The sequence below is a fragment of the Ursus maritimus genome, unplaced genomic scaffold (assembly GCF_017311325.1).
Source record: "Ursus maritimus isolate PB19 unplaced genomic scaffold, ASM1731132v1 scaffold_10, whole genome shotgun sequence".
Lineage (NCBI taxonomy): Eukaryota > Metazoa > Chordata > Mammalia > Carnivora > Ursidae > Ursus > Ursus maritimus.
The window spans coordinates 13,556,126-13,580,602 of record NW_024423344.1 but is presented as its reverse complement, the minus strand read 5'-3'; positions in this window follow the sequence as shown (position 1 = coordinate 13,580,602).

Sequence of the window (24,477 nt, the reverse complement as noted above, 5' to 3'; positions counted from 1 at the left end):
ACCAGCTCTGGAGAAGAAGAGGGTCAGCGATCCTGGAAGCATGTGACCAGTGACATTGAGGTGAAGGTGTTTCTTATTGCTGTTATAACAAACTTAGAGGCTTGAGCCAACATACATCTATTATCTCACAGTTCTGTGGCTCAGAAATCTGGGCTGGCTGGTCTGGCTTCTCTGCTTAGAGTCTCACAAGGCTGAAATCAAAGTGTCATTTAGCTTGGCTTCTATTAGAAGGCTCTGGGGGAAAAAATCTACTTCCAGACCCATTCAGGCTTTTGGCAGAACTCTGTTCCATGCGATTGTAGGACTGAGGTCCCTATGCTCTTGCTGACTGATGACTGGGGGTCTTTCCAGCATCTAGAGGCTGTCCTCATTCCTTGGTTCAAGGCCCTTTTCCTCCAGCTTCAGAATCAGCAGTAGTGGGTGGAGTCCTTCTTATGCTTTGAATCTCTCTGACCTCCCTTTCTGTCACATGTCTCCTGCTTTCCTGTTCTGTTGCATCTCTTTAATTATTCTACCTTCCTTTTCTGGTTTTAAGTGTTCTTTTGATTACAGTGTGTCTACCAGGATAATTTCCCTGAAGGTCAGCTGATTAGTGACCTTACTTACATCCGCAATGTTCCTTCACAGCAGCACCGAGGTTTGATTGAATAATCAGAGAATGGGGATCTTGTGGGAACATCTTTAGGGTTCTGCTACCACAGGGAGCGTGACAGGGACATGACTTCAGGCCATCTGTGTTAAACAGAATATTAACCCAACTCTTCTGCTATCTTGGAGTTTCAACAGAGGCCCGAAAAATGGAGAACAAAAATGTCGATGCCAAATGATCCCACATCCTAATGAGTTGTTGTCCACATGCTAAGCAATTACAACATTTTTTCAGCCACTCACCCATTCCTGCTCTATGGGAGAAGGATTTACTGGCAATGAGGGCTGTTTGAGAGAGTTTTGTCAGTGTTATGTACTCTGAGCTCACCCGCACCCCTGATGAAGGAAAAAGGCATGCTTCCTTCCACTTCCAGATGAGGAAATGCTGTTTCAAGACAACACTCAGAGAGCTTGGCACTCATTCCCTAGAATTTGAGGAATGCAGAGACAGGTATCTGATGCAGACCTGGAAAGTTAAAGGTGAGAGTCTTCCTCTGCCACCAGCTACATAAGGAATAGTCTGCACTTTCAGAGTTTGATGGGGCAAGGAAAGACACCTTGAATTTCCCAAGGGTCAGGAGTTCATCTTGGGAGACAACCAGTCTTGGGTCCTTTAAAAGGGACTCTGCCCAAGAGTACTTTTTTAAAGGAATGAGATGGCCCAGCAGAAGAAGCAGGTGACAGAGGAGAAAGGTATCAAGAGCCAGCCACAGGAGGGGACTAGAAGAGGGAGAGCCCTAGTCATGGGGGAGAGGGTCTCCAAAGAAACCAGCAAGCAGTCCACAAAGAAAGAATTAGAATTTGGAACTTGTCATATTTGTAAAGCACCAACACCAGATCACAACCATATCGGCCAAGTTAGATCATTCTGTGTGCCTTATCTACCCCACTCCCTAGCTCTGCTGACCCTGGAGAGAAGGAGAAAGAAGTGGCCTGGGCCAACATGAGCTGGAGGGGGGCATATCTTACACTGGAAGAGAGTTTGTAATTTTATGATTATTACACTGGACTGGCCTGGATTGCAAGAACTACAGTAATTTCCTGAAGTTTCATCTAGGGGGTGGGTAAAGAAATATTTGACATAGGAGGCTGAAAGGAGATTAGTGATAAAAAAGAAAATTGGCTTGTATTATCTTAAATCAAGCTTGTTCAATAAAATAGTTCATGTTATATGTGTCATTAATTGCTGACATCACTTATATATCAGAATCATTTTAACAGAGATGAGATCATCTCTCAGCTTTCTTTTTACCTATTTAAATAATATCAGTTCTTGCAACTGAATGTTTTAGTCATCTTTGAACATCTCTTGAAAAATCATCTCTCCATGGCTTCCATCAAGAGCCAAGATAATTCCATGTACCTTGGCTCTAGTTTTGATATGCTCTGTACTCTAAGGGAGGCTGAACAAAATGACCTCTGCAGATATTTCCAGCTCAGTAGTTATAAAATGAATTGTAGCTTTCTCCAAGGTCTCTTTGCCTTAGTTAACAGATTAGTGGTCCAGTTAGGGTTGAATCTGATAAACTCACTAACAGCTCTCTACTCTTCACAGAACACTTGGTTCCATGTAGAGACAACTCAGGGAGTAATCTCCATACTTCATCTCCCGTGGTCATCTTCAGTCACTTCCTCCCCCTGGGAGACCCATCTTCCCTTCACTTTGCCATGCTCCAGCCCTACTTCTCTCAAATCTCCCAGGAAGTGCAGTTCTCACTTTAGAACCCCCATTTACTCCCATCCCACTTCATCTCCCATGCTAGAGGCCTCTGTTAGAAAGGTTGTTGGTGCAGGGTATTTTTAAGATTTAGTTAGTTATTTTTAGAGAGAGAGAAAGAGAGAGTGTGTGTGTGTGCGCGCACACAAGTTGGGGGAAGGGCAGAGGGAGAGTAAGAGGGAGAATCTCCAGCAGACTTTCTGCTGAGTGTGGAGCCTGACAAGGGCTCGATCTCACGACACTGAGATGATGACCTAAGCTGAAGCCAGGAGTCTGACACTTAACTGACTGAGCCACCCAGGCACCCCAAGGATGTCAGTGCAGTTTTGACAGAAACACTTTAACATTGCCGGATATTCCAGAAGAATAAACTCTGGGGAAAAGAACCCTGGCATCAAAGCAAAGCTCAATTTATACACCATAGCAAGTTTTGATAGCTATAAACCTGACATGCAAATAGAACATTTTATGACATAGCACTACATTTAGATTAAAGTGCTTTTTAATAGAATATGTAATTCACAAATATAAAAGTGCATTTTAATTGCCCACAAATGAGTTTTTAAAGCACTTAGGTGTATCAGGAATATAAAATGCAAACGATTAGATGAGTCATGCTTCTAAAACTAATAATTTAAATGGGATAACTATATAAAGAGTAACTATGTAGTATTAAGACAGAATTCTCAGGGGCGCCTGGGTGGCATAGCGGTTAAGCATCTGCCTTCGGCTCAGGGCGTGATCCCGGCGATCTGGGATCGAGCCCCACATCAGGCTCCTCCACTATGAGCCTGCTTCTTCCTCTCCCACTCCCCCTGCTTGTGTTCCCTCTCTCGCTGGCTGTCTTTATCGCTGTCAAAAAAAAAAAAAAAAGACAGAATTCTCAGGGCGCCTGGGTGTCTCAGTTGGTTAAGCACTGGACTCTTGATTTCAGCTCAGGTCATGATCTCAGGGTTGTGAGATTGAGCCCCGTGTTGGGTTCCACGCTCAGCAGGGAGTCTGCTCAAGATTCTCTCTCTCCGTCTGCTCCTCCCCAAAGCACTCGAGGGCTCTCAATCTCTCAAATAAATAAATAAATCTTAAAAAAGAAAAGAAAGGCAAAATTCCCCAAACTGTGTATGAAGCCTGTTTTATTACTTGAAATTTCTGTCTTGTATAAGGATATTGTTATCTTTTATGTTTAAAAGGCATCATTATGGATGGTGCAAAATCATGTTGTGTGTGACAGAGAAGCTTTGAGACCCATAGCCAGCTTTCTTCCTTCTCCATACCTCCTTTGTCCAGTATTGCCCAGGCATTGCCATTTACACTTCTCCTGACTTTACTCAGTGTGAGCCATGCTTTCTCTGATTTCTTCATTGTCTTACCAGCACCCTGTGCTTATCTGCTTCTGTTTCTTCATCACTGAAGAAAAAGCTTGAGATTGGAATTTGGGGAGCCCCTCACAGCATTTTTCTCTTTCTCTTGCCTCACGTCAGATCATCAAACAGCTCCACTCTAAGTCATTGTCTCATACATCGAGTTCAAAATAAGTGGACTAGTGAAGTTACAGGCTCATGGGCCCCTGGTCCAACCCGGGCATTGGATGTTAATAGCAGCTGTTCAGTGACGCTGTGGAACCTGCTTAAAACCATTAGAATAATATCAATAACTAATAGAATTATGCTGTGCTATAAGGGAAGACTGGGACAACAACTTTCATAAATGGCTCGAAAGAAGATTACAGGAAGCCATGAAAATATCTGGCAGGTAAGTTCAACCTAGCCTAGGGTTTCTAAATAGCTTCTCTGAGGAAAGTACATCCAATCTGAGATCCAGGGGATGAATATGTTATCCAGTATGAAAGAAAAGAACATTCAAAAAGGAATGTTTAAGGATCTGATAGATTAGTAGAGCAAGAGAGAGGAAGGAAAGAGTTGATTTAAGCAAGAGTGGTTCAGATATTGCAGGATGATAATTAGAGGCAGGAATGCTTGGGAGGAAGAGTCTAGAAGCCATTTTCTAACTGGGGACAGAAATGGTGTTGGTTAGGACCAGGATGGTGCTGAAGAGATGAAGAGAGAAGGGTATTTAGAAGGTACACTTACCTCTGATGATCCATTGCATAAGGTGGGTGAAGAAGAGGAGAATGTTTTTCACTTACACACTTGGATAGATGGCAGTGCCATTCACTGAGCTAGTGGTCATTAGGGGAAAATTGAGTTGCTGGGGATGGAAGGAAGAGGTGCGTTGTGGGCTTACTGGTGTTAAATACCCATGTAGCAACATTGAGTAAACCATTAGGTTGGGGCTTAGAAGAAAGGTCTGTACTAGGAATATAAATTTGACAGTTATTAAAGATGTTATATGAAGCCATTAGGGTAGATGAGGTTCCTTAGGGAGAGCATGTAGAAAGAAATTAGATTTAAATGAAGAAAACAGAAGAGGGCCTCTGACCAAGACTTAGGGATCTCCAGTTCTTTCTTTCTTTATTTTTTAAAAGATTTATTTAGTTATTTTGAGAGAGAGAGAAAAAGAGGCGGGGAGGGCAGCGGAAGAGGGAAAGAGAGTCTCAAGCCGACTTCTCTGATGCAGGGCTTAATCTCATGAGTCCGAAATCACAACCTCAACTGAAACCCAGAGTCAGATGCTCAACTGACTGTGCCACCCAGGCGCCCCCTCTCCAGTAATTTAAAAGCTGGGGAGAAGATAATGCACTGGAAAAGCTGGGGTTACGAGAGCATAACTAGTAGTGTATTGTATCCCAGAAGCCAAGGGGATTGGAGTATATCAGAAAGGAGGAAATCACCATTAGAATAAAGTATAAAGTGTAATGAGATGTCAAGTGAAATGAGAACTAAAAAAAAAAAAAAAAAATCTCTGTGATTTAGGGACAGGGAGGTCTCTGCTGATCTTACCAAGAGCTGTTTAGAGAGTGAATAGCATGAATAGGAAAATAATAGCCTGAATTCCCAGTGCTTGAGAGCTGAGGATGTGTAGAATATAAACAAATCTTTCGAGTTGGTGTGACCAAATGTCCAGCTTACCCAAGATTAGGTTCCAATTTGGCCTATTGTCCTGGACAAACTATTAACAGTGCTCTCCTTCATTCTCAACCACGTCCTGTTTGAGTGACAAATTATCCTGGCCCTGTGTGAAGGGCAGGGGCAGGTTAGAACAGCAATCCGTAGCTGTCTGGTGCAGAAGTATGGCAGCACAGAGCGGTGAGTGAATCCACGTTTGAAGGCAGACAGCCCTGAACATAATTTTTAGTTCTACTACTTCTTGGAGCTTGGACAAGTTTATCTGAGCTCTCTGAGGCTAACAGGACTTACATTTCAGGATAGAGGACGGGTTTCTTGTAAAGTGCTAATGTGTAGTGCTCAGCAAATATGAGTTCCTTTCTCTTTGTTCCCTAGGACTTGTTCTTTAACCCTTGTTGCAATGGTTACATTTCCTTCTCTCTCTTCTCTCCTTCCTCTCCTGCCTCACCCTAAAACAACTCAAAGACTTTGTGAAAGAAAAAGTTCTTATTTTTATAGCGATAACAAAGCACTCTCTTTGTGTAACATCTTTCATTCTTCAGAATAGTTGGTGACCCAGTCTTCTGTCTCATTATTCTAACTGGGCAAATGCAATGATACCCAGCTCATTCATGTCAGTACATTTCAATGGGTACTTACTGAGTGTTGCTTGCATAGGAGTGTCTGATGTGATCCTTTTTCTCAAGAACCGTCTTTTGCAGGGAGACCACATACTGTGTATAGTACTCTTCCTGTTGCAGTTTCTCTGCCTCCGCTGGTGGCTACCGTTTATGGGGCCCCTTAGATGTACTATGACGGGCAGCTAGCATCTTACTGCATTAAATCTTCACATTGTGCAAGGCATTACTATAATGATTCAGTTTCACAAGTGAGGAAAACTGAAGTCCAAAGATATGAAGCCAACTGCTCAGAATGACAGAGCTCATGTGCATCCAAACTGGGGTCTGAGTCCTGATGCCCCTGACAGTACAGCCCATGATCTCTCCATTACTCAGTGGAATCAAAAACAAATAAAATATCATTTCGGTATTTCAGAGTTAAATTAATGTGCCACTTGTATATATTGTTTGAAGTTTTTAATTAGAAGTCAAGCAGAGAAAGACAATTATCATATGGCTTCACTCATTTATGGAACATAAGAAATAGGAAGATCGGTAGGAGAAGGAAGGGAAGAATGAAGGGGGGTAAACAGAAGGGGGAATGAACCATGAGAAGCTGTGGACTCTGGGAAACAAACTGAGGGATTCAGAGGGGAGGGAGTTGGGGGAATGGGATAGGCCGGTGATGGGTATTAAGGAGGGCACATATTGCATGGTGCACTGGGTGTTATACGCAAATAATAAATCATGGAACATTGCATCAAAAACTGGGGATGACTAACATAATATAATAAAAAATCATTAAAAAAAACAAAACAAAAACAAAAACTGGGGATGTACTGTATGGTGACCAATATAACAAAATAAAAATTATTAAAAAAAACAACAAAAACAAAACAAAACAAAAAAAAGTAAAACTAAACCAATTTCGGGAAGGGTAACATTGATTCTAATTACGTGTCAAAATAAATGGGACATTATAAATAGAAGTCAAAATGTGCACTCACTGAGCAGACAATTGCTTGGGGTGCTCAGGGGAGAGAGAGGGCACCCCTGAAACCACAGGTACTGCTGGAGGCTCAAGGAAGAGGAGAGACCCCGAGGGGCCAGGAAGCATAGTTTACCCAAGTGATCGTCCAAGGTGGACAGGGTGCTTTACAACGTGTGAAGCTAGAAATGCTTCCCAGGGGATTAGATGTATAGATTTCCAAGGTCTTCCATCTCCTTAGCCTTGACTGTTTAAAGCAAATTGTCACTTAAATGCCCTTGAAGTCCAATTGGATGGAATCAACCCTACTACATTCCAATAACTCCAAAGCTTCCCTGACTTGGGCTCTCACTTTACGAGCAGGAATAGCCCATTCAGGCTTCAAAATTACAGAGTTTCCTGCCGTTTACCAATAGCACATTATTTGTTTTTAGCTGTTGCCTCTAGCACTGAAATAGTACAGACTTTAACATGATTTAAAGTGTCCACTTAGAAGCTCGCTGAATAATGCTTGACTTTCATCAGTGCTGAAAGGGCACTTAAAGCACCAGCCCTGTGACTGTGTCATCTTCTGCAAATCAAGGTTGATTAATAATGAGATTGCCTCACCCTGGCGTTGTGCCTTTCATCTGAGCAAGACTGAAGCGATTCCTGGAAAAGATCCAGTTTTCTCTTGCTGCAGTGGTGGGGTGTGCCGACAGCAGGGGCAAAAAGGAAGGGCAAAGTTAGCATTTGTGTTTGGTTTGGTTCGAAGGAAGTGAGAGAATGGAAATCCATCCTGTAAATGGTCTTAAGGTTCTCCAGGCTCATGGCACAGGGTCCACGTCGGGGGTGGACGTGTGATCATGCTTTCTCTGTGCAGCCAGGCAGGCACCATTTTATGGGCAAGCTTTCCGGAAAATGTTGATATCATTAGTGGGTGGGGTTCTAGGCACTTCTCCCGCCTTTCTTCTGAAAACAAGCAGGCTATTCTTCTCCGTAAGAATTTTCAATTTGTACTCCATGGAAGTTTGCCATGGATCTGTGGCCTGTTTCAAAAGCAGAGCTCTGGCTATGGAGAGTTTTGTAAAGGACTCCCTGCAACACACACACATCTTCCCTGAGAGTAAGGAGAGTGTGTCAGTATTTTCTCCTGACTTCTACTTCACCGTGTCTTGTGGCATTGACGCCTACCGCAGAGCACTCTGGGAGCATCATGTACACAGTGAAATCCGTGGGAAGAAGAGGTTTTGTGTTGTACCTGACATATAAAGGAGTTGTCTTGCAGGGCCTTCACCGAGTGTTGACCTCCAGGTATGGAGAAAAGTAGGTCCAACCTTCTGGACCGAAACAGAGGTTGGTTTTCCTTTAGCAAACTTGCTGGTGATCTTGATGTACTCGGAAGCTGTCTGAGCATTCCAAAGAATGTTGTGGATATTCGCTCCCTCGTCAAACCATAGTGAATGGAAGGCTCTGCTACCATTTCCTTGATTTGCGTGGATTTGTTGTTAGAGTTCCAGCCTCTGGTTAAAGGGGACATCCATGCAATAGTTATTTAAGTCAGGCTCACTACAGAGTGGGTGATGTGTTCTTCATCAAAATTAGAGGTTAACAAGCTGACACTGAACTCTTTACCAAAATCCACATTTGAACTATTTTAATTTAAATACAGGTCTGTGAATTTACAGAATTAAAGATTACAAGTGAAAGGAAATCATGTTCTTTCTATAAAACTTAGTAAGAAAGAGGGAAATGTGGGGAGTCTTAGGAATCTGTTATGTTCTAGAAACTGTCTAGGTGCTATATCATTAGTCCAGCGGGCCTGCAGGAAGAACATTGAGCCAAAGAGGATTATTCTCAAGGTTTAAGATTAACAGAATTTGTCTTGCTAAGCTATGGACTTGCTTGGGACCCATCTCCCCTTTCTTGTTTTTGATTTCTCCCTTTAGGAATAGGAATACCTACCCTCTGCCTCTCCTACCGTTGTATTTTGAAAAAGCATAACTTATCTGGTTCCACGGGTTCACTGGAGAGAAATTTTGCCTCCAGTTTCACTGATACCTGATTTAGATGCTATTTAGATGAGACTTTGGACTTGGAATCGATGCTGGAATGAGTTAAGACTTTTGGGGTTGTTGGCAGGGGGTGAATTTGTTTTGTATACAAAAAGGACACAAATTTTGGGGGGACCAAAGAAGGGAATGTTATGGACTAAATTGTGCCTCCCTAAAATTCATATGTTGAAGCCCTAATACCGTGGGACTGGTGGCCTTCCAAGAAGAGGCAGGGACACCAGAGAACTCACTCTCTCTCCGCGTGCACACAGATAAAAGACCATGTGAGCACACAGTGAGAAGATGGTCATCTGTGAGCCAGGAAGAGAGGCTTCACAAGAAGCCAGCCCTGCCAGCACCTTGATCTTGGACTCCTAGCCTCCAGAACTGTGAAAAAATACGTTTCTGTTGTTTAAGCAACTCTGTCTGTGATACTTTGTTACGGCAGGCTGAGCAAATTAATATTTGCTCCATCCAATTAACAGACACCAACAGTTTCTGAAATTAGTCCACCAGTCTTGGAAATTATTACCATTCCATTATCAACAGTAATTTCTTATCCCCTGAGTGGGAAGCCATGTAGCTGTCAGTGTAGAATTAAGAGAGCCTAGAAATTAAGTCTCCAATCTCCTCGGGACCCACATTTGACAAAAAAATTTTTTTTCAAGATGTATCCGGATAAGAATAAAATAGCTATTGTCCATGATAAAGGCAAATTTAATGTAATTCAAGTAACAATGAAATAAAGCAATTCTCTTTAGAATACGTTGTAGGATTTTAAAAAGATTTCCTTTCCTATTAGTATTTTACTTGAATTAATTTAAAATGTGTTTGGGCGTGGTTCCCCAGGTGGTCAGTTAAGTGTCTGACTCTTGGTTTTGACTCTGATGGTGATCTCAAGGTCATGAGATTAAGCCCTGAGTGGGGCTCTGTGCTCGGTGCAGAGTCTGCTTGGGATTCTCTCTCTCTGCCTCTCCTGCTTCTGCTTTCTCTCTCTCTCTCTCTAAAATAAATAAATAAATCTTTAAAAAAGTAAAAAATAAAATGGGTTTGAGCTCATTGAGCCACACTGACTGGGTAATAGAGACGTAAGCCTGCTTTCTCCAGGTAATGGACAAGATGGAAAATTTACTTATGAATCCTTGGGGCTGACTGTATATAGATTCTGTGGGGGCATATGAAGTAGTTCTCAGCTAAATAGGGCAAGCATTTGAATGAGATAAAATTTCAGTGAAAGTCTAGTGGAAGGGAGTGTGAAGTCCTCTTTCTGTTCTAGGGATGGGAGCCACCCTGAATGAAAGGCTAGGAGAAGGGGTAGGACCTTTCTTTGTGCAGAGAACTAACAGTGATTAGGAAGACAAGTCAAGAGATTGTGTTTGGTAGACCAATGATTAGCCCTTGGAAGTTTCTGAGGGTGGCTTCACTTGAAGGAAAGACGAGCATTTTCATCACATTTGTTGGATGCCCACCAAGTTCTTGATTGATACTCCAACATTACATGTGTCTTTAAAATTGTAGTATGCCCTTCATCACCACAAATTCACTATTTGTATAAATCAGATCATGACTAATTGGGGTATGCAGTATAAACACATTTTATCCAAAACACAGAAATATCACCCAACCAGGTAATACGACTTGTGTGATCTTTTCACCAGGAAGAACATGGCTAATTAAGGAAGATTTCTTTCCTTCTTCTTTGTAGAGTCTTTATTCAAAGTTACTATCTCAGCACAGTACATGTACACTCTAAAGACTGGATCAACGATGGCAAACAAACATTGAAGACAGAACCCTCCCCTTACAACTGAAAAGCGACATGATTGAGCCTTCTGCAGGGCTTTCTGGGTAAGGTTTTCTGCATGGCCTGTCCCCGAAAGGCCCTGAAGTTTGTTCTCTTCCAGTCCTCTAACTTCTCATTTTGTAATCATGTGTAGTTTGTAAGACCTCAGACTCAATTTTCCAGATGACTTCATGGGCAGAGAATTGCTAATTTGTTACACTGATCTTGACATTTCACACTGCAATTGAAAACAGCTTTCCTTAATTAACTGTGTTGTTCCTGGTGAAAAAAATCAGACAAAACTGGCATGTTTGGTTGGGCAATGTTTCTATTTTGGTGTCTTATAAATATAGTCCTTCAATCCCAAGTTGATATCCATATATTAATTTCTCAGCTTGCCCCATAGAGAAAATTAAATATGAATAAAACTCTACAGCACTACTTGGGGAATAAAGATTTTACCCACAATAGCACTATTTTATCCATATTATCCATCATAGAATTATTGCGAGAGAGATATATATGAAAAATCCTTTTCTTCATTTAATAGGCAAATACATTATTTAAAAGCTACCTCTCCAGGGGCACCTGGGTAGCTCGGTTGGTTGGGCGTCTGCTTTCGGCTCGGGTCATGATCCCAGGGTCCTGGGATCTAGTCCCGCATCAGGCTCCCTGCTCAGTGGGGAGTCTGCTTCTCCCTCTGCCTTTCCCCCCCATCCCGCTTGTACTCTCTCTCTCAAGCAAATAAATAAAATCTTAAAAAAATAATAATAAATAAAATAAAAGCTACCTCTCCAAATATGGGTAAACCTTTAGAAAAAAGATGTCAGATCATCAGTAGCATTAAATGTGCCTTTACCTTTAAGTACTTTGGTTTTATTTATTTTATTTTTTCAGATTTTATTTATTTGAGAGACAGAGACCGAGATAGCAACACAGATAGCAAAAGAGAGCATGAACTGGGAGGAGAGGGAGAAGCAGGCTCCCTGCTTAGAAGCCCAGTGAGGGGCTTGATCCCTGGACCCAGGGCCCTGGGATCATGACTTAAGCTGAAGGCAGACACTTAACCAACAGAGCCACCCAGGCGCCCCTTCCTTCAAGTACTTTGAAATTCAAGTTGACTATAACTTTTCCCTCTAAAATATTTACTAAAGCATTGTGCTTGTCTAGGCTTATATATATATATATATATATATATATATATATATATATATATATATATAATATTATAGAATACATATTTATATATAAAAGTAATTATATATTAGATTATGTACATAGATTTAGTGTGTATAATAATATATGTAAATTTTATAGGAGGAATTTGCAGACTGGTTGTGCCTGCGAGGGGATAAGAGCCTATTGCTTTCAGAAGTGCAATCAGAGGCCTGGTTGCTGTATGCTACCCCTCTTCGCCCAAGCTTTTGTCCTGCTAGAGGTATATTCTCCCAGGAATGCAACACTAGGTGGTGCTGTTGTATTTATGCTAAACCAGCTGCAAGCCCAGCCACTTAGGCTATCTGTAGATTTGATCTGAAAGTGCTGTGCCAAACGCAGGGAGGGATAGGTTTTGCATATATAAGTGTTTACAGCGTAGTTACCCTTTCAGATAAGAAAAGCTAAGTAGAAATAAGGAGATGGAAAGTAAGTTTCTTCCATTTGTGGCAGCTTCTGGGAAAAGCATTTTAACGGAAGAAAGTGAAAGTGCAAATGGGCTCCTTTTGTGACTAAATTGCAGATGCATGGAATGTTCGGGGCTCGAAGAGATACTATTAAGATATTATCCAACCATTCCCCTATTTTCAGGCAGGACTTCGTTTATTAAATTATCAGCCAGTGAACCTTTTCTCTTGGCTTTAAAGTTTCCCAGGGAAGGAAATGGGGCAAATTAACAACCCTTAGTGCTGGCCATCCTCCCCTCCACCTGTGGTGAAGGGTTGGGCACCTCCTCACACTCCCCTCTCTCTGAATTCACACTCACAGGGGATGGGAGGGATCTCACCAGCAGCCCTATTTGGTGAGGAGCAAGAAGGGACTAGGCGTTAGGCAGCTAGGTTCTCCTCCCTCATCTGACTCAGGACAAGGCAGCCCTCAGATTCAGCATCTCCAAAGGGAAGAGGTTGGACTAGCATCAGTGGTTTCCACAAATAGTTGGATCACAGAATCGCCTGGGATGCTTTTTCGAAAATACACATTTCAGGGTCACACCCACAAAACTGCTCAATCAGAAAATCTAGGACAAGGCCCAGAAATTGTACTTAAAAAACAAATAACGAAAACTGAAGGTTTTTCCCCCCCTCGAAAACTTTTTTTCCTGTCTGAAGTTGGGGAGATGACCTCTAAATTCATAGGCAGGTGAGTAGATACCAGTAGATTAAATAGCTCTTAAATCCCATGTGGCTTTAAAATTGTCAGGCATCCCAAACACAAAAGCCCTTGAAAAATAAAAGTAAATTATCCCAGGTCCAAAGTAACTTCCTCTTCAATTAAAACCCCCAGCCCTTTGAGCAGTCTGTTGTGTAATGATCTAAATGCAAATGCTTTCTAAATTTTTCATATCCATGAAATTGGAAGGTCCAGAACTATTGCTATGATAAAAAATCGAATAATAGTAAATGTGTTCAGCAAGCTTCCTATGTGGTATTTTATTTTCCTATAGTTGTAACTGAATTGGTTGACAGTTATGAAAACAATATTTTGACCCTTTCAGTTTTTATTCTTATAAAACTGGAAAGTTAAGGAGTTGGTCAAATATCTGGCCAGTATATAAAATGCATATTCTGGCAAATTCAGCTGTGTAGGAGTCACTCAACAAAAAGTCTTCTAGGAGGATTTGGCTTTCTTACTCTTTCAGACTTTGTCTAATTTAGCAAAGTGAAATTCAGTAACAATGCAATTCAGATCATTTATACCCCAAAAGTCTCATCTGAAAGAATCAGATAATTGAAGCAACATTTGTTTACTCTAGCTTATAGTACCAAGGTAATTAATTCTGCTTTCCATTTTCCCTTGCTAATATAATGTGACCTCAATGTTATTTTCTAAGTAAATCAATTAGGAGGTTTGGCTTACATATGCAACTCTCACAAATGGATAATTATCCCAGCAAACAGAAACCTATATACTTTTTGCAAGCCCCAGTGTTGGTGTTGCTTTCAAATATTTGGTTCTCATTATTTGTAGTTTAAAAGCCATTTACAGGTCTAATTAATTTGTTTCACAACAATCTAAAGATCAGTGCTCCCAACTCCATGGATTGAATGTATAAAATGATGCATGGGGCCAAAATTAGCATTCAGTTAAAGATTAAAGTAAGTCAATGTCAGAGCTAAGCTCCACTAAATGCCTTTTAGGTAATCTGTCCATTAGACCTTTCAAATCACCCCTCAAAATTTGGGCAAGCTACTACTGTTTTATCAGTTACAAATTTCCATATTCTGCTGCTGCTCAGTCATGCTGTTCCAAATTATCTCTAAGCCCATGTCTTGTGATTTTCTGTATAATTACATCTGCATTTCCCTGATTTTCCATTAGCTTGTGTCATCCTTTCAAGATCACTCATGAACGCATTTGTTCCCTTTATCAGAAGGACACCAGCGCTCAGCTCTTCCTTTATTTTGACTCCCAAGCCCCATTGAATAAAAATAACCTTGTGTCCTCTGGAGTTCTCTGAACCATTTAGGAAAAAAGAATGCCTGTCATGGAATCACTATCATTTGTAATATCCTCTCCAAAAGAAAGCCACAAGGGAGGGAAAAGCCTTGGAACTATTTTGTGACCTCATGAAATACAAAAGAAAAGAAAATGTGCCCCGAACAATACAGCTTTTCTTTTCTCTTCTGACTTCTTGAAGCCCTAGTAATTTTTGTTGCTGGACTTGGTCCTGGTTGTGTAAAGGGTCTGAGCGTGAGGAAATCAGTTGCTGTCTCAGCAGCCAGTGTGAAATTACCCTGCATTTTGAACCAGGCTCTCTGCTTTTGCTGCCATTGCTGCTGCTGGCTCTCTCTCTCGAAGACTGAGGCTGCTCTCTCCCTGGATACCGAAAACCTTGCTCCTCCTTTCCCCAGAACCCTTTCTCCATGTCGTGGAGAGACTGTGGGCTGTTTTGGAAGCTTGCAGTTCTTTAGCTAACTAATTTGTAGCTTTGTCCTTCATCAAGTTCCTGAGCTTCCGTGGGTATAAAATAGACACTGTATCTACTTCACAGTCTTGTTTGCACTGAATGAGCAGTTCATGAAATGAAACACTATAACAACACTCTGTGGTTGGGCCTTGCTGCCCAGATGTGAGGAGCTGTTGAATATGGCTGCTTGAGAGCAGTGGCCTCCCACTGGGGGCCCCCAACCTCGGGAGCGCACAGCCATGGAGTGAGGCATGAAAAGAGAATGTTAGAATATAAAGCTGTTTAAACTAAAAAAATTAAAAAGGTATTGCGTTTTCATGGTGTTTAAGACACGAATTAAAGCTGGCGCCTTCTCTAGGTGAAATGCTCATGGGACCTGGTCCATGGGATATCCTGACGAGATATCCTGCCAGTGCCACCACAGAGGAGTGACAGCAGGGTCCTTGCACATCTGTGCACGTTTTTGCACAGGGCACAAGGACGCAGTTTGTGTGTGTCCCGCGTGGCAGGCAATAATGGCCCCCCAAAAAGGTCTGTGTTTTCATCTCTGGAGCCTGGGGATGTTACCTCCCATAGTAAGAGGAGCTTTGCAGACGTGATTAAGTAAAGGATCTGGAGATGGGGAGGTTATCTGGGTTATCTGGGTGGGCCCCAAGGAGTGACCAGAGTCCTTACAATAAGTGAAGGAGGGAGGCAGGAGAGTCCCTGGGACCGATGTAGCAACAGAGGTCAGAGTGATAGGATAGTCGGAGGGGCAACAGGCCAAGAAACGCAGGCAGCTTCTGCAAGCTGGCACCGTCGTGGAAGCCGAGCGGCCCCTACAGCCTTCGGCTAGAGCGCAGCCCTGCTAACGCCTTCATTTTTCCCCAGTGACACCCATTTTGGGTTTCCCCCCTCCAGAATGGTAACAATATTAAATTCGTGCTGTTTGAAGCCACTAAATTTGTGATAATTTGTTACAGCAGCAAGAGGAAACTGAAATATTATGTTTAAGTGGGTTTGTGAATACCATCACCTAGTTTTAGGGAAACTAATTGCCACCAAATGGGCAAATGTCCTCTAAAGGGATGTCTGCAGCAAAAATGTTGCTGAAAGACAGCCTTCATAATGCAACAGCACATTGGCAGGGCTGGACTTCACCTTACTTTTCAGTTCATTTTGAAGTCAAAGCAATGATGATGTAGTATGCTTAATCTTTCTGCTTTCACTATGATGATTAAGTGAGGACATGGTTTTTATATCCTGAATACATAAACTGAAGATAATAAAACATTACTTTTAACATATGCATTTTATATCTGTTAAATCCTTTTTAAATTAACCTTTTATTTTGAGATAATTGTAGGTTAGCATGTAGTTGTAAGAAGAAATACAGAGAGACGCCCTGTCCCCTTAATCCAGTTTCCACCAGTGACCATATCTGGCCTAACTATAGGTTGCAATGTCAGAACCAGGATATTGACATTGATACAACCCACTGACCTTATTTGGTTCCATTAGTTTTGCAGGCAGTCCTGTGTGTGTGTGTGTGTGTGTGTGTGTGTGCGCGCGCGCGCGCGTGTGTATTCATCACTTGTGTAGATTCATGTAACCACCACTACAGTCGAGTTACAGAATAATTTAATCAACGCAAGGATCCGTCATGCTGTCCATTCAATCCTATCCAGCTCCCTCCCCACCTCCCCCAGCCTTTTTCTATTTTCCATTTCTATAATTAGTCATTTCAAAAATATTATATAAATGGAACAATTCACTATGTAACCTTTGGAGAGTGAATTTTTTTCATTCAGCATATGTCCCCTGGGAGTCATCCAAGTTACTGCATATATTCGTCTTTTATTGTTGCTGTGCCAAATTACCACAGATTTAGCCACTTAAAGCAGCACATATTTATTATCTTACAGTGCTGAAGGTCAGAAGTCCAGGAACAGCATGGTTCAACGCTTAGAAGCTCACAAGGCCAAAATCAAGGCCTACATTCCTTTCTGGAGGCTCTGGGGATGGAGCAGTTCCAAGTTCTTTCAGGGTTGTTGGCAAAATTCAGTTCTTTGCAATCATAGGACAGAGGTCCCCATTATCTTGCTGACTGTCAGCCGGGGCCCTCTGAGAGGCTGCCTGCATCCTTCTCAAGCTGCCCATGTGGCCCACCCTCAGCAGCTGCCTATGAGGCCCTCTGACACTCAGAATCTCTCTCACTGGCCTTTATTTTTACTACTTTTAAGTTGGGGAAAAAATCGGAAGGCCTGTATATAGGTTTCTTTTTCTCTCTCTCCTTTCTTTCTTTCTTTCTTTCTTTCTTTCTTTCTTTCTTTCTTTCTTTCTTTCTTTTAGAGAGAGAGAGGGAGCACGAGTGGGAAGGGGGTGGGTGGAGAGGCAGATAGAGAATCTTAACTAGGCTCCATGTCAGCACAGAGCTCTACATGGGGCTTGATCTCACAACCCTGAGGTCATGACCTGAGCTGAAATCAAGAGTCAGACGTTTAATTGACTGAGCCACCCAGGCGTCCCAGCCTGCATAGATTTATAATATGAGATAAGCTAATGTTCCACAAAATTCATGAAGAATTCTTAGACAACAACTCCCTATATGAAGAATTTTTTCCTCTTGTTAAACACTGGACAGATGTTCAATCAGACCTATGACTTGAAAACTTAGCCACAGAGGAGAGAGAATCGAGAATGTCCCATAGTCTACCCAAGCCAAGTAGAATCAGAAGGAGTTTTATAAGAAGGCATTCATTCAGGGCACCTGGGTGGCTCAGTTGGTTAGGCGTCTGCTGTTGGCTCAGGTCATGATCCCAGGATCCTGGGATCAAGTCCTGCATTGGGCTCCCTGCTCAGCAGGGAGCCGGCTTCTCCCGCTCTCTTTGCCCTTCCCCCCTGCTTGTGCCCTCTCTCTCTCAAATAAATAAATTAAAAAAAAAAAGAAGTCATTCATTCATTCATTCATTCATTCAACAAATATTTATTTTCTTGCATATTCAGTGCTCCATACCACATGTTATGACCCTGATACATGTAGTGTTTGTCCTAATGGAGACAAAGCTCAGTGAAAACTCCAGGTCAATAATCAAGCAAATGCAAAGACGCAGCAAGTACAGTGCTAGAAGAGTGACAGAGTGCCATCAGCACACACAGGAGGAGTGTTGGAGTCAAGAATCATTTGCATGCAAGCGACAAAACCACTAAGGGTAGAAGAAATTGGTAATTTAATATAGGGGTAGAGGTAATTCCCAGGAAACCAAATGGGTAGGATATAGGGCTGTTGGAAGAAAGCTGGTTTCTTGTTCTTCATCTTCCTGAGGCCATGTGATCTTGCACATTTGTTTCTTTCTGGGCATCTCTTTCATTCTCTGGAGGCTGGCTATTATTATTATTATTGTTGTTATTTCTTCATGTACATGACAAAATATGGATGCCCCACATTGGCAACCCAACTGAGTTTACCTCTTTTCTTATTTCTAATATGAACTGAAATGGGTTATTATGCTAAGTTCCAAACCAAGTTCCCAGGAGAGAATCAGACTGGGCTAATTGAGCTCACGTACCCACGTGGGCTAAGACACCTTAAATTAGGTCTGCTTCAAGGAATATCAATATCTATGCTGATTAGGGGATTCAGGGAGAGTGTTCTAGAGGAAACAGCAACTAACTGAGATGGCAAGGATGATGTTATCAGAAGTCCGGAGAGAGCGTGGCATGTCTGGAGCACTGAAAGAAGCTTGGAACAATTGGAACTTCCGTCTAGTGTGTGTGGAGTTGGGGACAGTACATGAGGAGTTGAGTCTGGAGAGGAAGAAGAGGCCAGGTTAGAAAGGTTCTTGAAAGCCATGCAGAGGGGCTGAGTTTTGGCCGGGTGGTCTTCCTTGATATAAGCTTTAGAATGAAGGATGTTGTCTCCTCCCCACCAAAGCACCGTTGCAGCATTTGTGATTGCTCTGACTCCAGTCATAGCCTTCAAAAGACTAAATTAGAACATTTTGTTTTGGTTCACAACCACGTGGCTTTCTCCCTTGTTGTCTTCCTGTAGCTGTCCTTGTCTGGGCTTTCCTTGAGCCTTGCTTGAGATATAGGTATGTAGGATCATGGTTTTGCACAGAGGTGGAAATGTGTTTAATTTTTATTACTTTCTAGTATTGTCCAACATGACTTTGACCTCTTTGATGTGCGGGAGAAAAAAGCCAAGTCCCTTGATGGAACCATCTACTTTTATTCCCAGAAGAAACTATAAAAGACAAACCAAAGCATTAGAATAATTTATTTATTTCCAGTTTTCCTTCGAGATTTATACCCAAGCATGACTTAGAGTCATAATACAACAATTTGGAAAAATTCTAAAATACTAAGAGAAAATAAGTACTAAGAAAAAAGGAAGAAAAAAAAAAAAAAGCACTAGGATAAGGGACCGTAACAACGGAGATGCCAGTTTAGTGACTTAAACTTGGTTTGTGTGTGTTTCATGCATTATATGCCTGTATTTTGAAACACTTGATGACAGTCCCCACTCCCACCTCATCTGTTGAACTGTACAGGTTTCTCCAGTGTTTCTTTAGGTCTGTCAATCATGACTCTAAGTTGAAAACGTGGAACTGACTTCTCCCACTAGTTCCCTTTCTTTCATCTGCTTGAATTTTCCTTTTAGTGTTTCTGGTTGCACTTCCTCATTTCTACCATCCAGTAAACCTTGTTTAGAACTGGCTTATTGAATTTCATTCTTTCCAGTTGCTGATCGTTTTAATTCCAGACTACTTAAGATACGTCACTGGAGTCAGATCAATGAGATTCGCTTATCTCAAAGAAATCACTTGCAAAGGAATAATCAGTTCATGTGACTTTTCGTGGTGGCTCTTTTCCTTTCAGGGTCTTGGGCCAAGGACAAAGTAAGGCTATATAGGATGTTTGCTACTTGGAGACAAATGGGAGTATCTTAAGTGGAGGGCATCCTCTGGAGGACAGTATGAATGGTTGTCCCCAATTTGTTCCTTGGAGCCAGAGGAATACACCCACTGTGGCACTGATTATCCCCTTCCCCTGTTTCTGAGAGTGGGGCTGAATGTACATTGGGAGGGCTGAGTTGGTGCTTGCTCTGGGATTTCTGTCTGTCTCCCTGCTTGAGACATGAAAAATAAAAATGAACTAATTCTCGGGCAAAATGCCATTCCTCTTCCTTGGTAGATCCCTAGGGGCTACCATCTTTAATAATTCAATACCAAGGTTCACTTCCAGGTTAGAAAATAATTGATTCTTACTGAAATGTTAACTTCCCAACTTTAAGAATCTGAATTCAAGACTAAAAGAGTAGAGATGCTTTTTAACTGCTCGACTAAATGTTGAGGCTCTACTCTATTGCCATTTTCCTTAGCAAATTTTCTGGTACTGGCTCAAATCTATCATTGAGCTGACTTTTACCCAAACTGGCACTTCATGAATAATTCACACTTATGAAAGTACAAAGTCCATGAAAAAAATTATTATTTTTGCTACTGACTTGAATAGCCAAGATACTTGTCATCTCTCAACATTAATTTTTGATGGCTTGCTCCTTGGATAACAGAAAATGAAGCCGGAGAGGACTACAAGAACAAGAAATACGCCTCTTTTTGTGCTTGGAGATATACAACTCCACTTTTCTCTGACACATAAAAGATCATCTGAGAGAAATGAAACCATGGTGCCAAAGGGTGACAGACCCCCCCAAAAGTGAGACTAAAATCGAAATACAATGGACACTTGAACATTAAGATAGAGTAAACGCTTATGAAACTAAATTAAACTTGTTGTTTGAACATCATCAAAAGATTTAAAAATTAAATCCCAGTAGTATTTCTCAGGAGCTAGGACCAAAAATAAATTCAGGTCACCAGAATTACCTGTAAGAGTTGTACTTTCCAAAACAAGCCTACTCATTTTTAGGGATGGGGCAGAGAACAGACTTCATAACCTTCTGTATTTTCCACACACATTTTACATTAAATGATCTTCCTGAACTACATGAAACTTATTTGTTAGAATATTTTTCTTCTTTTGTTCTTTTTATAGAACTTATGACTATAAGGTATAACTGATGTCAGAAAAAAACCTGTTTTGTATTGTTCATAGAAACTTTACCCCCCAAAAATTCAAGGGACTTTCCAGATCTTAAGTATATAACCCAACAAACTTTCTCTAAATACTATGAAGTGACATAGTACATAAAAGTCATAAATACCTCCCTCGCTCATGCACCCAGCTATATTTTCTTTTTTTTTTTTTTTTTTGATTCATGAGATATAATCTCTCTGCTGTTATGGTTTCAACTCAAAAATAGGCAAGCAGTATAAAAACACAACAATGAAAACAGAGAGTTTTCCAGTCTCCTAGTTTCTTTATTTAATCAAATCAGACTTAAAATAGATCATTTCACCATGTTAGCTCTTTGTTTAAAGATGTAAATAAATTAATATATAATTATGTAGATATAATACAGTGCATTGTTTTTTCCTATCCTACAGTAAATTATAGATCTTGCTATGCTGTGGTTTGCATTCATCACCAAGAGTATAACCAAAGAGTTCTTCCTTTAAAGATGAATTTTTCAATTGCAGTGCTAAGAGCATTTCCTTAGGAGCAGAGCAGAGAGGAATCATAGCATGGAACAATGATTTGCCAATTTGCAGAATTCACACACAAAAAATCACTTTTGTGATTTTCCCAAATACATAGTTCCAAGCGGATTCTGTGTTGACAGGTAAGGTAGAGAAGCCGATTAACACCCCTGTCTGTGGCATAGTGTTCTTCAATATTGTTGTTGCACTGGAAAAATTAGTCTGCTGCTCATTATCAGAACGTGCATCACACATACTATGAGATTCTTCCCTGCACTAGCGACACTTTGGGCTGTCCACGCTGTCCTTTACTTGAGGCTCTGAGACAAAACATGCTAATGCTTTTCAAATGCAGCGCTAGTCCCCTGAGATGAGGAAGAAATAAATATCAGTGTCCTTATTTTCAATAGGGAAACTAGGACAGGAAAAAGTAATTTATTAGCTAGATCTCTGGCAAAACAAAAAATAAAAAAATTAAAAAAAGGAAAGAGAGACAATTTTCCAGCTAATTGGTGTTGAAACTATGTGATTGATGTTTTGAATACCATGAATATGTTTCAACATTTTATGTTTGCAGTTCCTGTTTTAATTTTAGGAATACAGAAGGATTAAAATATTGAACACCCCAATTTTGTAGCTCCATGTTTCAATTGCCAGAGATCCTTAAACTATGGTAGGATAGAAATAGAATCAGTAGTGGTGTTTTAAATCACATATAAATTTCACCGTTTTCAAAATCTAGGAGAAAAAAGTATAGTGCTTTCTTTGAAAGAATGTTCTGTGAAAAGGCAAAACATTTATTTGGGGGTTTGCACTTCGGGTTTGCTTTCTTTCATGGGAACAGACTGGACATGTGACAGTCTAGAAGCAGAACTAAATTGGTAGTGACTCGAACTACATGGCATCGTTAAACAGGTGTGTCTGACCATCCTAATCAGCAAACTCCAACTTGAATAAAGAGAAATGTGAAAACAATGTGCATAGTTTGCTAAGCTAATAAATAAGAGGGAATGAGGAATGGATCATAGAACTGAATGTAAAACTCTTAAAATAAAATGTAGGAGCAAATCTTTATGACCTTAAGTTAGGCAGTTGTTTCTTAGATATGACACCAAAAGTAAAAGTGACAAAAGAAAAAAGATACATCATTTGGACTTCGTCTAAATTTAAATCTTCTTGCCTCAAAGGAAACCATGAAGAAAGTGAACAAATAAACCACAGAATGGAAGAAAATACTTGCAAATTACATATATAATAAAGAACTTGTATTTAAACAATATGAAGAAATCTTAATCTCAATAGTAAAACTACAAATAACATAATCTACAAATGGGCAAAGAATTTGAAAAGACATTTCTCCAGAGAAGAATGACCAATAAGCCCATGAAAAGAAGCTCAAAATCATTAGTCATTACAGAAATGCAAATCCTGGGTGGCTCAGTAGGTTAAGCTTCCAACTCTTGATTTCGGCTGTTCATGATGTCAGGGCTGTAGAATGGAGCCCCACGTCTGGCTCCACGCCCTGCTTGCACACGCACTCTCCCTCTCTCAAAAAAAAAAGCAAATCAAAACCATAATGAAATACCACTTTATACCCCCTAGGATGGCTAAAATAAAAAAAGATAGACAATATCGAGTGTTGGTAAAGATATGGAGAAATTGAAACCCTCACACATTGGTGGGGAAGTGAAAGGATGCAGCTATTTTGGAAAAACAATGTTGCAGTTTCTTAAAAATGTTCAACATTGAATTACCATATGACCCAGCAATTCTATTCCTCAGTAAATATTCAAGAGAATTTAAAACATTTATCCACACAGAACCTTGTATTTGAATGTTCATAGCATCAGTGTTCATAATGTCAGAAACTGGAAATGACCCAAATAATCATCAGCTGATGACTGGAAAAACAGAATACAGTACAGCCCTACAGCGGAATTGTACCTGGCCTTAAAATAGTGCGAAGTACCGATGCATACTGCAATATGGATGGACCTTGAAAACATTACGCTAAGTCAAAGAAGCAAACACAAAAGGCAACATATTGTGTAATTCCATTTATCTGAAATGTCCAGAATAGGCAAATTCATAGAGACAGAAAGTATATTAGCCATTACTAGCAGCTGAGGAGAGGCAAGTATGGGGTGATACTCACTGGTGTGATGAAAACGTTCTAAAATTAGTGATGATGGACATATAACTGTTAATATATGAAAAACCACTCAATTGTTCACCTTAAAATGGTGAGTTTTGTTATGTGAATTATAATAATGTAGTTATTTTTTCAAATTGTGACCAAGAGTCCAGTTTGAGTGGCTGAGAAGTGGGGCAGAGGAATTTGCAAAATAGTTGTGATCTAGTTCCTTACACGTTGCAGATGTTTACGATGATTTTTTTTTAGAATGCTCTGTTTTCATATTCTGTGTTCTTCAGTTGGACTTAAACTGATGCATGCAAAGTATGAGAAGAAAGAGTCATCCTTCCAAGTACCAGGGAAATCGGGCTGTGCTTTCCAAGCACATGACCTGTAGCGGGTCACTCCATGCATTTTGCGTAAGATCCTGTTGAATTCCAAAAACCAAGAAAATCAGTCAAAGCAACTAGCTAGTTGGATGGACAAATCAAGGCAAAACACTCAAGCAGGGAGCAAATAAAGTTGGTTTCTGCTGTGATTTTATTTTATTTTATTTTTTTGCCATAAAAATCGCATTGATTCCAAATCGAAGACTGAATTAGTTGCATATAAAATCATGGATGTTTTTATTAAAAATATAGAATCTCACTGACAATAACAACTGTTACATATACATACAACTGTTGTATGTATATACATGCATATATGTACACAGACACATATAAAATATATAGCATGTAGTTACATGTGATACATATATAATACATAGCGCACAGTTATAAACACACATATGTATAAAATCTTGGTAATTCTAAGTGAATCATCTGGCGTTGCCTCAGATAAAA